At 51.9% G+C, this 15,662-nt stretch overlaps 1 protein-coding gene across 2 annotated transcripts in view; it reads right to left on the bottom strand.

Moving 5' to 3' along the window:
• LOC117146419 (microtubule-associated protein futsch) overlaps positions 1-15,521 on the bottom strand; it is a 55,329-nt gene extending 39,808 nt beyond the window's left edge. For both annotated transcript variants that reach the window (XM_033312621.1, XM_033312622.1), the window contains exons 1-2: positions 15,435-15,521; positions 12,447-12,604 (exon numbers count right to left, since the gene is read on the bottom strand). The gene's annotated coding sequence lies outside the window, so the exon portion shown is untranslated. The remainder of the gene's footprint in view (positions 1-12,446; positions 12,605-15,434) is intronic.
• Positions 15,522-15,662: the final 141 nt, after the last annotated feature.

The following is a 15,662-nucleotide window of genomic DNA, read 5'->3' as shown; positions in this document are numbered from 1 at the left end:
CAGCACAGACAGGAGGCAGGAGGAAGAGGAACAGGAAGGGGATGGCGGAGCCCAGCCGGAGTTACAGCGCATAAAATCCATTGAACTTAGGCTGCCTTGCACACATCGTATAGACCGGCAGCAACGAACGCAAAGGTGGCTTACTATAGGTCGAGTACCACCATTGGTCACTCCTGCAGGGCATATGAGTGCTACCATCACGGCTCGAGGAACAGTGATGGACAAGTGTTTACCGAATAGGCTACGACCTTTCCTCTTCCGCAACTAAACTGTAGTTTAAATAACTTTTATGGTCCTTAACCATAACCATCAGCGTTGGACTATAGTATTAATTTTTAGCCCCCCTCATGACGAACTGATCAACCCTTGCACCCCGTGTGCCAGCAGTGAAGCAAAGATGTCGTCATCGCTCCATGGCAACGATGGCGATGGAAACGGCGACGTTGAAGGCGTCGTCATCGTGCCACCCCCTTTGTTTTTGGGCCTGTTTCAGCCTGCCGGGCGATAACTATAAAAAGCAGCTAGCACGAACTCCTTTCTCGTACGTCTGTCTGCATGTGTATGGGAGCGGGAGCCGCCCGGCTGGCGCAATCCTGCAGGTTCTCCTCTAGAAACTGCAGTTTGGTCGCGTGCCCGTGGCCAAAAGCGACGCGCTCCATTGCGCCGGAGTTGCACGAAGTGCCGTATCCGAGGCCCGCGATGATTCATCGCACTCTTTTTGGTTATTTTTGAATTTTGCGTTCTTGGAGCTGCCGGCACTTCACACATGGAGGGTGAGATCGGGCTGGGCCTTCGTCCTCGACTTTCCCTGCCCGCCGGCTGAGTGCGGAAATGCTGGATGAGGCGGCTATTTCGGGAGCAGTTCCTTTGATCGCAGCCCAGGCCAGCGGCACCGAAATAATCGATGCAACTCCGGCTGCAGCGGCGCTTTCACTGGACGGAAAGGAAGTGCCCACTCAGCACGTGCTGTTGGTTATGCGATACCACCATTGCTGCAAGAAGCCACAGAAAAAAAGGTGCACTAGCAAAAAAAAAAAGGTTCACAATCAATGGGCACACAACAACCATGCCACACCATGGCACACCATGCCACACCACTCCACTCACTCACACACACAGCGAAAAAAAAGAATTAGGCGAAAGAAAAACTTCTTTCTGGCCAATTTACTTTGGCTCTCTTTCCCTCTGTCTCTGTCCCTTTCTCTGCTTGCTGCTTTCGCTTGCTGCTGCTTCGCGGCTGCTTGCTGCTGCTGCTGCTTCTTGGCTGTTTGTGGCTGGAGTTTCAGGCTCGACTGGATGGACAGGGATCCTTGGCGGTGCTGCTCTGGCGCTCGCTGCAAACGGTTTGAAAGCTCGACGACGACTGATTCTTGGCCCGAGCCATCGTGCACCACGAAGCGAAGATGCCAGTGGGGCAGCGACGCCAACGCCAACGCCACTTGCCACTTGCCACTCGGTCGACAGTCGTCGGCAGTCGGTTTCAGTTGTCGGCAACTCCAGTTGCGTTGCCGCCGCAATTGGAACTTCCAGCTGGGCGCAGGCTCGCTCGCTCTCTGTCGCTCAACGTAGCGCCGTCCCGCTCCTTCCACTCAGCTGTGCTCCTTTCCAAGCCGACAGTCCTTTCCACAACCCGAATCGAATACCCTTTCCGTGTTTATCTAACCCATGCACCTAATTCACTCCCACATCCAAAGTTTGGCAGTCCAGAGCTGAGATATTTGCACCTCAAAATCTTGTACCATTGGTAGCTGATTTCAAACTTGGTAAGGAACTTCGTGACTTTCCATTTTACTACCGCAATACCCCACTCGGCAAGGGTATTCGCAACTTGGATGCCCTTCGTTGGGGCCGGCTTGTGGGTTCGTGGCGTCCAAGGGATGACTCGGGTTCTTTCGGATGCGGAATCGGTGGCTCGCCGCTTCCAGTTAGCGGTAATGGGCCTCGCTTTGCTTCTCCGTACCGGCACTTTATGGCACCGGCATCGTTGCGACCCTCGCCCACAGCCCCTGTGCCCCAGCTCCCACTCTCCGTATTTCGTAAGTCATTGTCGATTTTTCCCAACTCCTGAAGCCAACTTGACGGACGCACTTGCTCTGGACTCCTTACGCGTGGTCAGCTGTTGGTGCCGGCTTTCGGCGGCTGGTCAATAACACAAAAGACTCAGAGAACGGCGATTGCAAGTGGCAAAGAATCGAAAAAGAAATCGCTCGACAATCGGACAACGGGAAAGCGGAGTGCGACTGGAAGTCGGCTCAACGCTTACGAAATCACGTAATTTCCAGTCCGTTTCCGAAAACTCAGCATGATCCCTATCCAGTCAACGATGACTTATCTTAACAAATAAATGCATACATATATAGTGTATGCATAACGTTAACGTTGTACATATATAAATAATATAATATAATATAATATAAGTGCGATCACAGTGGACACCGGTAGTTGTGAATCTCACTAGCGGCTTTCAATGATCCATTTGGGCTGGAAGTGATGGAAGCGACCGGTAGCCTCCCCCACCGACCATCTGATTTTCCACCGGTGGAACTGCTAGCTGGAAACAGCTGCCCGCGGCAGAGGGGGATATCGATTTGGCATTCGTGCGAATGTCGGTTTGCCGGCTGTTCCATGGGGCAGGCGCCATGGGGAGCTGTGGGCAGTGCGGTGGGGATGGGGATGGGGACATGGACTCGGGTATACGAACAGCTGACTCTTGCTGCGGTCTGCGCTTGTGTGTGCTTGTGTAACGCTCAGCTGAGCGCGAGGCATCCAAGCGAGGGATTTCGAACAGCTTGGTGGCAGTGCCTCCTGCTGTGCCGCAAATTCATGGCTTGGGATGCAGATGCAGATGAAGATGCCGATGCAGCTGCGGATGCAACATGCAACATGCAGAGCTGCTGCCTGGCTGATCATGAAGCACGAAAGCTCTGACCTACGACACACTCATTCATGCACACACACTCACTCGACTTGGGATTGCGGTACTCACCTTTCGGTTGGACGTGGATTAGCTGTGCGGATTAGACTGGTTGCAGCGTTTGTAGCTTAACTAGCACACGCGGCATGGATGGAGCAAGTTGTTCGTAAACTGTTGATTACTTCGTTAACTCTATGGTTCGGACTTAGCACAAAATGGACACACGATTACGTTCGCGAAAAACGTTCTTAAATTTGTAGCACGAAGCGGACGCGATTGGCAAGTTAATGGCGTTGAGTTTTTTTTTTTTTTTTTGGGTTGTATTGATTTTGATGGAAATTTCGGCTAGGGAAACTTCAAGTTTCCAAGGTGTCCGAACCGAAACCGAAATAAACTTTAGACGGATATTGATTTTTAACTGCTGTCACTGCCGCCACGCTCTCTCTCTTGCACTTTCTCTATGTCTCTCTCTCGCTATATGTCGCTATCTCTGTCGCTGTCACTGTGTCCCCGGCTGCTCTCTCCGGCCGAATTGTTGCTGGTGGGGCTGTGGTAGCACCCCCACTGGGCCTAATTGATTGATTGGCGCTGGTTCGGGCGCTGGCATTTAGTAATTCGCACTTAGCATTTACCGCTGCAGCTCTCTCGAATTTCGTGGATTTTTCGCTTGATTTCTCGCTAATTTGTGATTTTGCAACTCTCCTGTCGCACTGCTGTTGACTGGGGGTCTTGACAATGATTCCGATTCTGTTTCTGTTTCTGATTCTGATTGTGAATGTGAGTCTCCTGGCTTCTCTGCTATTGCGCCTGTCGTTCCCGTTACCGTTACCGCTAGGCGACCGTTACCGTTAGCACTTCCACCACACACCACCCAACACCCGCCACCGACACTCACACACCTCCTCTTCCACGCAAAACACACTAACACACTGAGGAGTCGGCTCGCCTTCGGCCGCGCCTTCCGCTCGCTCTTGCTCTTTCTGGCACACTGGAAGACCTCTTCGTGTCCGTTCGCGTCGCTTCGTGCTTGAGCGTGCTCGAAAAACATGTGACAGAGCCGCCGGACTTCCAGCGACGCGTGCGCAGTGCCGCCGCAGCAGCCGACAGCTGACGAAGAGGAGCCGAACAGCTGATTGCCACCAGCCAGAGTGACGACATCGAAAGGGGCGGGGGCTGGCTTGCTGGCTTGCTGGCTTGCAGCGGAAAAAGAGGGCCCACAAACGAGGCGGGCGAAAGGAGGGATGGGGAAGAAGTGGTGCCCTAACTCAGACGCCGCCGGTCGCCAAAGCCGTGGAACGGAGCGTCTGATGCCGTCGGGAAATGCGAAGAATGCAAATGCGGACGGATATAGATTGGCTATGGATAAGTTTGCGGAAATGAAAATATAAACTACTACGGCCAACTACTCCCCCTGGAAAAGCACGAAGAAATGGGAGAGGCTTAAATGATATACGAGTCGGGCTTTGGCATACAGAATTACAGGATAGCAAGTAGTCTTTCACTTTGAAGACCGTCTACGAAGAGTAGTTCTTTTGCGAAAATAATGTAGTTTTTGAAAAGTTTTGGTATGTCCGCTAGGTACATATAACATGACCTTTGCACTCCAACGGTGTTGTTTTTACTCAAATATTACGCTTATACAACGAGAAAGCCATTTTAAAATATCGATTTGTTGCATACACAGTTTCTACATGTGCAACTCAATCCCTACTTAACGAGGCAATTCTGTTCTGGCTGCGGTCGCTTTGGAGCCAAGCTAGCAAAGTGGCCAAAACTTTTCGCACGAAATTCTTTACATTTCGGCTCGTCTCTGGCTTCTTCAGCCGACGCCCCACCCAATCCCTTAGGCCCCGGGACCCCAAGACCCCAAGACTCCAGGATCCCAGGAAAGGCAGACACGTAACAGCCGCGACAGGAAGAAAAGCGGGATTGGGCCCAGTGCGGCCACGCCCATTTCTAGTCAAGCAAAGTCCCACATTTCCAGTGCCGCGGACCAAAAGAAAGAAAGTCAAACAGAGGCAGAGACAGCAATAACAATAGCAATAGCAACAGCCAGCCGAAGTTCGAAATTTGAATTTTAGCTCCGCGCTGGATTTCACTTAATTATAGCCCAACACGAAACGGCGTTGCATACTCGACGGCGCCGGTTGCGGGTCCTGGAAAATGGCTTCAAATGTGACCCCGCTGCAGGATGCACTGAGAACAACCGACGTATACGTAATCAACACACACACACAAATTACTCATACGCACTGCGGTACCACCGCGAATTCATGACGATATGTTCCACCTGAAAGCCACTCAAGATCAGCAAACGAGTTCGTGTTTATGGGCAGTGGGTTTGCTATCCTCTGTGACCCCTGTTTCTCCGAGTGTGGCCCTCAACTTTGCACCACGGCCCGGCAGACATGCCGCCGCTTTTAAAAAGTTAGCGACACGACACACAAGTGGGGAAAGCGGAGCGGGAAACTCCGCGGGGAAATGCGGAGGCATGCCAAAAATATTGAAATGTAATAAATACGAGGGTAGAACGAACTAAGGGTTGCTCAGCGAGGCGGCGGGTGGAGTGGGGAGGGGGGTGAGGGGAGAGCGGGTGCAGTGCGTGGGAAAGGGACAGCTGGAGCTGCATCGCGTGCGCAGCTCACTTACGAGCACGGAGCGAAGTAGAGGCATTTGGAAAACCTTGATGACGCCATTGAATTTATGGCCACGTTTACTTCTCCGCGGCTCTCCGTCTCCGGCGGCTCCTTCGCTAATTACGCTCATTATAAATTTATTAAATTTCTGGGGCTTTTTAATTAAGCAGCCCCCTCCGCGCCCCTCACATTGCTCATTTCCGTTTGGCGGCGCAATAAATTGCGTTCTATTAATTAGAAGGCAAGGTAGGCAACTGGAGGTGCAGTGCCAGCACTTAACCCCAGGAGACTCCTTGCCTTGCATGATCACCAGCATCCATTTCGCTTTGAAATCTTCCCATTAGGTAACCGCTTAAACACCGCAAATCCCTGTTTATGTACAAGTCAAGATGTGTCAACTGGAAAAACAACTGGCTTTATAGGGTTAACGAACGGGTATATTGGATTAATTTCCACTTTGGCATGGTTTTTTCGTTTGGCTTCGGTTCGTTTCTTTCGTTTCATTTCGCTCGCTTTGTATCATTTCCCATTTTGGCAGCTCCTGGCTGCTTCGCCGTGTCCTTGCTTGTTTTCGGGCCGGGTTGCGGCGTACTCCTAATAAATTTCAACAGTCAACATGCCCGAAAATGTCAGGACAAGCAGCCGTGCTCGCCGGCTCGTTTTTCCATCGATTTTAAGCTCCCTGCTGAGGTGCAGCACTTTGCACGTGGTTGTTGACGCCGGCGGCCGGAAACGGAAGTTGCAGGTGGCATGCGTCGCTGTCCGCTGTCAGCTGTCCGTTTGCGGTGCCGCAGGAAGCCCGAGAAGTTCAGACCGCTCCTGGTCTCCACCTCCTGCACTTGTGGCACATTAATTAAGGCCGCTGGCCGAAGATGCAGTGCAGCCCCAAGTGCCCCAGGCTGATTCCCCAGAAATAAACCGTTTCCCTAATCGCTCACAAAAGTTGCATCAGTTTAGCAGCAGTCAGACAGCTTCGGGGAATAAATATGGTGACCCACTTGCTGCACAGCGCAATAACTGAAAGGAACTCCTATCGTTTTGATTGTCATACAGCACAGATTCTAGCAGAAGCAAACTGATTTCTAGCCAAACAGGCGGTAGACGTTATTGACGTTATTGACGGGGAAGCATAATAAATGATTTGGGCTTAAATTACGCGTTAGCGCAGGAAAAAGCGTCGCTGAAAGTCATTAATAAGTCCAACCAACACCCCCCAAAAAGTACCTCCCGTGTGTCCCGACTAGTGCCTTTGAATGTGTCCAGTCACTAATTGTCCCCGGGACACTCCATGCCGGCAGCTATTTACGCTCTTTACGGAGCACTTGCGACCGCAGTCCAAGTGCCCAAGGTCGAAGCCAAGTGGGCTTCCCGAGCTCCTCCGCCCACCGTCCTCCGGAACACCGCCGATATCCGCTTTCAGTTATTTTTATGACAAGTCCTAAACGGAGGACGGCTGACGGAGGAAGAGGGACGAGGGACTGGGGATGAGCCTTGTGGTATCTTGATTTCCTCTGCTCTTGTTGCTTTCATTGTTATTAATATTTCATTTCCCCTCGGGTGGCTTCCACAGCAAACCGCCCACCATACCCCTCACGCACCCCGAACAATTGCGTTTTATTATAGCCAATTCCACTGCCAGTCGCCCGTTTTGGCCCGAAATGGCGTCGTGGCCTAAGCAAGGAACAACAAAAACATCGCTTGCTTTTTGGGGCATTTTCATTATATCGAGTTACGAATTTCAAGGTCAAAGAGCCAGCTGCTGGCTCTTTTTTGGTTTTCTGGTTTTCTGGTTTTTCGGGCCCACTGCACGCACCCCAAAAAGTTAAAAAGGAAGGGCAGCGGTCGAGGATTTGGGACGACACTTACATTGTGGAAATTCAACCACTAAGCCCTTCAGTCCAGATTGAAGCGAAAGAATAGCATGTTTTGTTTCAACTATTTTGAAGACAACACGTTTGAGATATCGAAATCCTTAAGACACGACTTGTATGACATGTATGACTTAAAGCATGTCATCAAGTATTAAGAACCACTCTGGAGGAGACTACCAAAGATTCTGGTGGCAAATTAATGGAGAAAGAAATGGTATTTAATGCGTATTGCAAAGCTGGAAGAGCTAAAGGCAGTGCCGGTTGCGTAGTCGCAGGACCAAAAGAAACAGCGAAGAGTCGGCACCTTAATTGAGTTTCACGTCCGCGCGGACGGACAAACGGACGGACGGACTGTGTCAGCTGGCATTAAGGCCAAAAGGTGTTTTGCGGCTATTAAGGCGCCACCTGCCGGGCGTTCCTGGCGCTTGGCTTGTGGGGAGCACTGCAGGGGCTCATTGTAGCGCAAGTTTTGGCGTAAATCGATTCGGCAGCCACAGCAACCATAAAGTAGAAGGCAGTGGAAGGCACCCCAGCCCAGCACAGTCCCCCTTTTGTGAGTGTCACTGTGGATTGCGAGCGGCTTTGACACGTGGCAAGTTAAATTGAAATGCCGCCGACATCGCTGTACACATCTATTAGGCCAAAAAGGAGGAAGTGCCTCCTGAAACGGTTGGAGGGGGTTGGGGGTTGGTAACACCGCCCGAGGCGGCACTTAGCAATAGCAACTGTTCAATCGAAGCGAAATGTCAGCAGCCGTCTCGATGCACCGAGAAAAAAGTTAACACTTTAAGTTGGCTTTAATTGTCTGGATACTTTTTCCTACATTTTTGAATAAATACTCAGAAACGTGGAAGCAACTTGCAGTTTAAGGCTTGAAACACAATCTGCTGACCTCTTGATTCGCATTGCGTTCGATTTCCCTTCTGCCCACGACCCATTCACATGAAAATAAGAGGCGGAGGATGGCGAATGGCGGATGGAGGATGCGGGGGCGGCGTCTTGGCCCAGTCAGGACGATAACCGCAGAAGTCGCGCCGCATCCGCCATTGTGTCGCAATCGGATTCGCAATCGCTGTGTTGCAGCTACAATGGTGCGATTGTTACAACTGCAGTTGCGAAAAGTCGCTGGGCCAAAAGAGCAAATTCAATAAAGTCCGCCTGTGGCGGCGTTTTCGTGCGGCATTTGTCAGTTGCCAAATGGCTAACATGTCCTTCATGTCCTGCCCGGCCCCAGCCCCCATAAGTCGGTTGGCCAATTAAACGAGGCACCCCACGGGGGGCAGCTGACTGGATGACTGGCTGGCGGTCTAAAAAGGATGGCCGGCTGGCAGGATGGCAGGCCGAACAAGGACGCACATTAGAGCCCGGCCAGAAGAGAAGGAGAAGGAGCGGGGACACAGTCGGCCCATAAGGATTTATGCAGTGCGGCACACATACTAGCACACCCATCGAGAGTGGGTCATCAGTTGGCCAACATGGTTGTTGGCAAGAGGGCGTGCGAATGCGAATGTGAATGTGAATGTGAATGTGAGTGTGAGTGAGTGCGTGTCTGCGAGTGTCCTCAATATTTATTGGAGGAACCATAAATAAGTAAGCCATAAAGCGCCCAGCCAAATGCACGACTGCTCGATCGGATCTAGTCCAATCGAGTCCGAGCAGTTGGCCAAATCAAACCATTGCAACAAACCCAGGACAAGCAGGGGCTTTATGGTGGGGTACGAATGAAGTGAGCATTCCTATCAAGAAGTTCTTGAGAGCCCGCAGGATTATGGGTATATCCCGATTGGAAGTATGTAGCTGCATACTGTGGATAGCCCTATTAATAGGATCCGATACGTTTAAACAGACTGTCCCTCTAAACACTAAGCCCTCTTATGCAACTTGTGCAGGCCTGTTTTGCCCGGCTGGGCATCAATTATGAAATGTCGGCGGGCAGAAGAGCATTAATTAGGCCACCCCTGCGCCTAAGCCCACCTTCTCCGCCTCCCTGGGGAACCGTGAACCCACTGCCCACGCAAATTGCACAAAAGGTCGCCCCAAAGGGGAGGGGGGGAGGTGGCGGCTTCAGCGGGGGAACTGCGAATGAGGCAAGGCTGCGGCGCTTGATTGATGGACTGCAGAGAAGGAGGAGCTGCCAGATGGAGATTGAGTCGCCGATCGATGGACGCGGCCTAATCGACCGGCGGACTGCAACCCGAAATAGAAAACTGAATGGTAATTGCTGGCACTCGTATATAATCTCGTTTGGGCGCATCTCCAATTACAGGGCGACCCAGCCACCGGCCCTTGGATAATTGGTCGAATGACTAGCCGGGCGATCGGAACTCACTTGACCCAATTGACAGAAGGTACTGGGTAGAAAGCGAGAAGGGGTCAGTCAAACTATGTCGTCTTTTTGCGAGGGGAGAGCAGGGGAAGAGCCTCTCCGATTCAATCACCGTAGAACAACATAGTTTATGGGCACTTTGCTTGCCACACGACTTGCAGCAGATGAAACAGACGTTGGCCACCACCCCCCCTATTCTGGCACTATTGGCCAAGCCTTCCAATCTTCTTCGGCCAAAATCCACAAGCTGGATGGCTGCAGTAATGTATCTGCAACGTCTTCCTGCAGCTGCTGTTGTTCTTGTTGCATAATTGTATGCCAAGCCTCGGCATTGTTCTCCTTTCCTTCCTTGCCTCGAAAGGAAGGGGACGGGAAGAAGCTTCCAGCCTGGCCCATGCAACTCCCCCCAGAAGCCAACTTTGGCTCGAGTTTTGCAGTTTTGAAGCTTAGCAGGGAAAAGGGACAGGGGCCAGGGGCCAGGAGGGGCGGTATGGACGAGAATGGTGGGGCATGTTTAACGGCTTGTTGGCCACTTTACGCCCCGTTGTACGATGTTCGCAGCCCGCGGCAGCACGCAGAGCAGAGAAGCAGAAAATAGGAAAATATATAAACAGAAACAGCGAAATAAGTCCGAACAAACTGGGAAACAACATACATATATATGGGCGGGGGTGTGGGCGGTCGTGCGTTAATTAAGGGTGTTCCAGCAAGCGGGCAAATCCGTCCGATCAGTGCGCTGCAATGCAGCTCGCTTAAAGGCAAACGCCGATATCGGGCTAATAGAAGATAATAATATGGCTTATAAGCCAGCACCAGTTGGAATAACGATCGGTTTAGCCGGATATGCCTTTTGTTGCTAGCCACACGGAACAGTTTCGGATTGAGTTCTGGATTGGGAAACGGATGTCCTTTGATAATTCGGTAGCTTTAAATGCGAGTGGGAATGTTTGAAATGCCACGCAGGTGGGCGCCCATTGAAAGTACAAGCACTCTGGCCGTATGAATACCTGCTGAATGTGTAAATGCATACATACATATGTACTATATAGCAGCAGGCATATAGTGCACTCTGTGCTGCAGGTGCACAAGCATCCGTCCTTATTTGTGTTCATCTGTTTATGTGTTTATTTGCTGGGGCAAAGCAACGGGCACGGGCCAGCAAGCTGGCAAGTGCTCTAGAGAAACCGCAGCGAAAACGCAAACGGGCGGCGACAAATGCTCGGCGCTCTGTGCAATGATTCCGTTATTTCACCCGTCCAACGGCGGTCAGGCATTGCGGCTCCATTGGGAAATCGATTGATCGATCGATCAATAAACGAGCCAAACTCCCCGAACTATCCTTCCCAGCAGGTGCCTCTCAACTCCTTGTCTAGACATCTGTCAGGAGATGTGGGATACGGGATGCGGGGAGCTGGATACCCCCTCGATGCCCCTCAATTCGGTGGCGTCATCGTGGCGCCGCCTTTCAACAGCTGTTCTTTGAAGGAGCTTTCGAAGCCAGATGATTTGTTATTGCCCGGCCAAAGCTCGGCCAGCGCTTGAAGCGACGGTCCTGGCACTTGGCCAGTGGAAGGTCCTCCAGGGGGGAGGTCGGCGGCGGATCGCCTTCCATTAAAAAAAGCTCGGTGGCGGTGCAGCAAGGAGCTTTCCACTATGCCACCGGCCAGAAGGGGGAGCACTCGAGGGCGGATACTTCAACTCACGAACTCCCCTCCTGGCCTGCCCCAACTTTCCCGCTGCCATTTGACATTATGTCATAGCCAAAGCGGATTCGGACCCAACATAATGGCCCGAAATTATGCTCGTCTGCTGATGATGGTGACTCCCCATCATGTTCTTGTCAATGTCCTTGTCCTTGTCCTTGTCATCGTGCGGCAGGCAACAAATTTGGGGTGTGTCAGATTTTGATGCGCCGGCACTTAAATGGTAATCCAATACAGTGATTGTCATATCACATAATATTTACTTTGGTTCCTATCTCGAAAGATGTTTAGTTTGTTGCACTGAGAGTCCAACCAGCAACAACCGACCGAGAGCGGTTACTTATGTATGTCTCTAGCACTGCTTTCCCCAGCATTCAGGTTGTTATCCCCACGGGAGTCTTCAAATATCATTCAGACGTCTCCTTAAAGGTTGGCCCAGCGGGTGGGAAGTTGCATTTTGGCGGTGAAGTGGGCAGAATGGGCTTTTGGCTATTCAGATCGGGCCATACCTTTCGCCCACCCTATCCTGTGAGCTAAGCACTTGGCGGAATCCGCTTAAATGCCATTTCCGGCATGGCATGGCACGGCAAGGCAAGTGTTGCGTACTTTTTGTCGCCATTCCGGAGGACGAAGGAACGGCGCTGTGTGGTGCAGCTGTGTACGAAAAACAGCCGCAGGGCAGTACGGGATTTCCTCGAAAGGACGACAACTGGGAACCGAGAACTGAGAGCTGGGCTAAATTGAGTTGAATTTACTGTGTGGGACAAGTGCAGCTGCCACGCCCCATCCCATAAACGCCCCCGCCATAGGACATTGCTGCATTGCAGCTGCCATACATTCATTGCCCCAACCTCTGCCCGCGCCTGCTAGAATTCGTACTTTCGGTGGCCAAATTGTACTGCCTTGCATCTGAAGGGGGTGTGGGAGAAGGGAGGGGTTGGTGCAACCCCAGGGACTGGTTGCTCTGAAGCTTAAATATCAACACTTGACACTCACCATTGTCCGGCACTTGGCCACCGCTCTATCTTTGTTTGGTCGCCAGCGAGGATTTGGTTACTTCCTGCGGCCAACCCAAGTTCCACCTCGCCAACCATAATCGCTGCATCCAGGGACCACAATAAGTCAGTCAGTCGCTTCTTGAGTGCAGCACGAATCTGTAATGGAGGTTTATTCCTGGTTACATTTGAGTCATTGCGTTATGGGACTTAAGAATGGACCTGTTTTGTTACTGAGCTCTAGATCGATATGAAAGAGGCTCGTGGCTTGGTTTACAACGCAAGTGCTCTTATTATAGTTATTAGTGCAGCTTCAAGCAGCAGAATTGCCGGAACAACAACACAATCGTTCAGCAGAACAAAGAGTAAAGAACGTAGGAGAAAGTCCGAAGAAGAAGCACGAAGAACGTTCGCCGTTCTCCGCTCTACACTCGCTCACTGGCCATTTCGCTGTGCGATCCATTCCTGCTCGCCTGTCCAAACTGGAGCACTTATTGTACAAAAATTGCACAATGTGCAAAGAGGCGACATGCAGAGGGCCGTGAGCATTACCACTAACCACAGATCTGGTGAACAAAGAAGCTGGTTTGGTGGGTGGCTTCCACTTCGGTTTGTGCAGTTTGAAAACGCGCTCAATTTCCCGGCAATTGCTTTTTCTTTCAAAAAGTCAAAGCTTAATTTGATTTCCCAAGCTTAGCCGAGACACGAACCGCGCGCACTCTCCAGACTATCCAGCTATCTATCCCACTCTAGCCGACGCTGGCTCTCTCTTTTTCTGCATCTCTCTCCTAATGGTGTAGCCATCCCTCTCTATCCACATGTCCGCATCGCGGCCACTGCGGCCGCAGTGCGAGCGGGATAGCGACATGACGCACTCACTATTTAGCGCGTATTTGGGTCGGTGGCCTACTGGTGCCGCTGTTCGCCTGGTAATCCGTCTAGGGCAAGTTCCTAGAATGTTCATTCCAATAAGCCCGCTGCAACAAAGCGCTCCAAGCCAACGGCTCCAAAACTCGTAGAATTCACGCGAACGGCGGCCACATCGCGTCATGCGCGTCGCAAATTAAGCAGGCAAACAGGGACGGCGATAGGGCGCCGTTAACGGTGCCGGAGGAGGATTGGCGGCGTACGCGGCCATCCCGGACGCGGCGGATGGCCTCCAGCAGGCACATGTGATGTGGCCAACTCGATAACGGCGGACGGCTAAAACACACCCGCGCACACATCACGACCCACAGGAGCGCCGGGAGCGGTCCACAGTGGAGCGGAAAACGGTGCAGCGGATGTACGCGAGCGTTAACACTTTCGCTTTCTTGTTCCAACCTGGCGCTGGCCGCTAAACAGGCGCCCAGAAAGCAGCAGCAGCAGCGCCAGCAGCAGCAGCATGTTGCGGCGGGAGCGGGCCAGCTATACAGCTACACCAGCGCTACGCCCATCTTGCTCTGGCCCGCGTTCACTACTCGCACACACTCGCTGCGAGAGAAAGATGTGAAAGTGTGCGCTCCCGCTCTTTCTCTATCTTAGAGTGGCCATGAGATGGCAATGTCCTTGTATAAAAAACAGTTTTTGGGCTCAGGCGCTCATCGAGGAGCAGCAGTCGACGAGCGGTGCTGGATTGCGGCGAGTGTGCACACGCACAGTGAACCCTCGCTAGCTGGCACCGCGGTATGTCCAGCACTCTCATTTCGATGCAGTAAACCGGTTAGTTGCATGCAATATATATGTGGCTCAGTCATTGGGTAATCGAGACAAATAGCATGTAGCTCTGGTTGCACTCCGTCGGGTTCACTGCGTCGAATGAGTCCTGTGTCCCAGCCTAAAGCACAACTTGCGCAGTTGTCCATCTCCAGCATTCACTGTACTGGCTCTGTGCGAGTGCGGGAGTTTCGAGTGGCTGCCCCTTGCATCCAAATCCAAATCCAACGGAGCCTGTGCGGCGGCTGCTGCGAGCCTGTTCGAAAATCGACTGACTAAGGCCCCTGAAATCGTCGCACGGGGCCTCTGCAGAAACTCATTAAGCGCTTTTCTCTCCGCTCCGTCTCTTAATTCTTTTCTTTCTGGCCAGCCCATGCCAGCCAGGCCAGGGCAATTAGTGGAAATTGTGGGGCCCACTCCCAGTGACCACAAAAACACAGGGGCCTTCTTCATTAGCTGCGCACATTTCGACCTACGATTTTCGCAGCGCATATCCTTCTATCCTATTACGCTAACATCTTCTTAATTAAAAAGCTGACAACGCCGTCTCCGGCCACCACAAACCCGCCCACGTCTCGCCTCCAAGTCCGGTGGCAGATTTTTAATTGCTTAATTGGAACTGCGTGAAAATCCCGTTGAGAATGCCCAGAACGCATCCCCGAACGAGGAGCCAACCGGAAAAAGCACCGCCACCACATCACCACCACCACCAACAAATCGCCTGTTGCTGGGCAATTAAAACGCCATCGCAGATGAGGGGCGGAGCTCAAGGTCGTCCGGCCGGAACAACCACCACGCCCTAGATACGCCTCAAACCCGGCATGGGGATCAGGCGCCCAGTAAACGGCAGAAGCGACCCAGCAAGGACTCGAGGAGGGGGCACGAGATGCTGCTACGCACCGCACGAGATGCAGGATGCGGACGCGGATGCGCAGGGTTGACGATGCTGCAAGATGGCTTCGTGGCTTGGTAAGTGGGTGGCCCAGAGCCCCGGGGCAAAGCTCAGTCGAAAAGCTCGTGGCGAGAAAGCTCCAACCACCGCGATGGGTCTGGCGCGGGGGAATCCCATGGGATGCACTGCCAGGGATTACGCAATCACCCCATTTTCTCATTTGCTCGAAGTACCAGTACCAGAAGCCCGATCGAAATGCAACCCCTTCTACACCCTCCGACTCGCTTTGTGCAAAGGATTTCAGTAGCTAGAGGCTACAGGCTCAGGCGACATGGAAGCCAGAACTCCAATGACTAGACCACCCCGAAATGTGTTTATGGGCAAATTGAAGTCGCTACTAACCTTTGAGGCTTGATATGAAATGATATGATACGTGAAAATACTTGAACTTGAAGATGGTCTTCACACATCCTTCGTTTCTGATGACCCGATGATGACAATGATCTTGAACTCTTTGCCGATCTTTTCGGAACTTGTTTCTTGACTTGTTGCTCACAATGCCTTGGGAGTAATTTTGAAAGCCAAATTAAAAACGAACTTATAAGTAATGTTAAATAATGAAATAAACAC

The sequence above is a fragment of the Drosophila mauritiana genome, chromosome X, assembly GCF_004382145.1.
Source record: "Drosophila mauritiana strain mau12 chromosome X, ASM438214v1, whole genome shotgun sequence".
Taxonomy (NCBI): Eukaryota; Metazoa; Arthropoda; class Insecta; order Diptera; family Drosophilidae; genus Drosophila; species Drosophila mauritiana.
The sequence above is the reverse complement of the archived record's forward strand: the minus strand, read 5'-3'. Positions and strand labels throughout refer to the sequence as shown.